Raw genomic sequence first — 2361 nt, 5'->3', positions numbered from 1 at the left:
ACTTTTCAAGGAAACCCTTCTCATCAAATTGAAACAATCTGAACACATCTTGCACTCACATCATACTCACCACATATTCATCCAATCACATATTTCACTAACAGGGACATCACCTGACATATAAGTCCCAAAAGCACGTGCTCACACCACCGAAATCTCCGTGCTCAAGCTACCGTCAAAACCCGGCCTCAAGTCCTCCAGACTAGCCCATCATCAGCACACTGAAATCATATCTCACACCTCATCCATGGAATCATAAGCCATCGGTGCGCAGCCGATACTGAGTGCTCACATGCGCAAACAAATGCATGGAAGGCATTTAAAGAGCTACGCTTCAAGCTGAATCAATGTCGCACGATAAGGAAAGAAAGATGGGAAGTATATCCTAAATGTCCTGTAGCCTCTCGAAGATAGGTATGGGCGTCATTATACCGATACACAAGACTCTACTAGACACTTGCTCATGACTTGTAGAACCTATAAACCTAGAGCTCTCACTCTACACTTCTGCATATTTTTGTGAAGAGCCAGGTATTGGAGGTATCAGACTTGAGCAGAGTTAAAGCGCGATCGTAAAGATTCAAGGTAGAGCTGCTTGGCCACCGCAGTCCCTTGGAGTCTTTTCATTTCATTGTACTGTAAATTTATAATCAAACAGTATTGTATATTCGGTCTTCATGATTATTCCATGTATTCAGTTAGAGTTCGTGACTCAATACTACCAGTCTTGGGAGGTTGTATATTCTGATTATTTCCGCTGTTGGTTTATAAAAAAAATGGCTTCAAAAGGTAATTGTAATCGGCTTTCCTAGTCTTAAAGACTGGGTGCCATCACGACGCTTGTGGTGGGATTTTGGGTCCTGACAAATGCACTTCAACCCAAATTTATGAAATTCTTCGAAATGCCAACTTTCCACGATAGGTGCCGAAACGCTCCCGGATCATCCAAAACCCGATCCGGACATACGCTCAAGTCTAAAATCATCATACGAACCTGTTGGATCTTTCAAATCCCGATTCTGAGGTCGTTTATTCAAAAATCAATACTTATACAACTCCTCCTACTTAAAGCTTCTGAAATTAGAATTTTCTCTCCAAATCATCTCCGAATTTCCCGAATTTCAATTTCGGCCACACGTACTGTAACAACTGGGATCTCACTTCTGCAGAGATTGGCACGCAGCTGCGATGGCCTCTTTTGCGGCCCAACGATCGCATATGCGAAGTTGCTCGCTCCTGCGGTTCTTTTGGCGCTTTTGCGATGTCGCTGGTGCAACTGTATTTCCGCTGATGTGGATCATGGCCTGGTAAGTTGAGTTCGCAGATGTGAACTTTTGCTCGCAAATGCGAGGCCGCAGGTGCGGTTTTTTCGTTCGCAAATGTGAAGGGCACTGGGCAGAACGCATATATATCGAGAGTTTGATGTTTTAAACATATTTTGAGTTGTAGACCTCGGTTTTGGGAGATGTTTTGTGGGTGTTTCAAGAAACTCATTGGGGTAAGTGTTATCTACCCAAATCATGTTATATTTCATGAATCCATTGTTATTTTCATCATTTAATTAATCAAGTCCTTCAAATAAATATCTTTCACATATAATTCCTTCATATAATTCATTTTGAATAAAAATCCTTCCAAATAAATAGTTTGAATATAATTCTTTCAATTAAAAAGTCACCATGTGACACCTCATTTCATAATCATAAAAAAAATACGGTTCTCAGCCCATTTTCATATTTTTCACAAACACGCGTCTCAGTCCATTTTCATATTTTCACGGCACCTCGTGCCCATAATTAAATCATCATGTTTCCCCGACACCTCGTGCCCTCAATTCATATCTCAACTGCACGAACAACTCACGTGCCAAATATTCTCAATGTATATAATATCCACATGATCAATCTATTTCCACTAAAGTGAGTTTAAATTTTTTTAATCAAGCAAGAAATCAACAAAGAATTGAATTTATTTTTTTTAGAATTCATTTGGGTGAAGAAAGTAACATTTCACTTAAATTAAGGCATAAGATAAACTACTGGTTTGGTTGTAAAACTATTTAATTTAAAATAAAATAATAATTCCTTTTTATTTAAATCAACTCAATCAGTAATAAAACCCAGAAATATACTTCTTCAAAGTCACGTGCTAAAAAGCCAAAGCCAACACAATATAACTTGGAACACAAAACACATGATAATAAAGTCAACTAGTACATCACGGAAGAAGACAAGAATTTACATATTAAATAAAACAAAATCACCAAGACAGGAACATAAATAAAGAAATATCAACAAGGCAGTCCCGAGGTACCGCCTCGTAGTCCCAAATCATAAATAAATTCAAAATATCTCATTTTCT

This window comes from Nicotiana tomentosiformis, chromosome 11 (assembly GCF_000390325.3).
Source record: "Nicotiana tomentosiformis chromosome 11, ASM39032v3, whole genome shotgun sequence".
NCBI classification, from domain to species: Eukaryota; Viridiplantae; Streptophyta; class Magnoliopsida; order Solanales; family Solanaceae; genus Nicotiana; species Nicotiana tomentosiformis.
Note: the sequence above shows the minus strand (reverse complement) of the source record.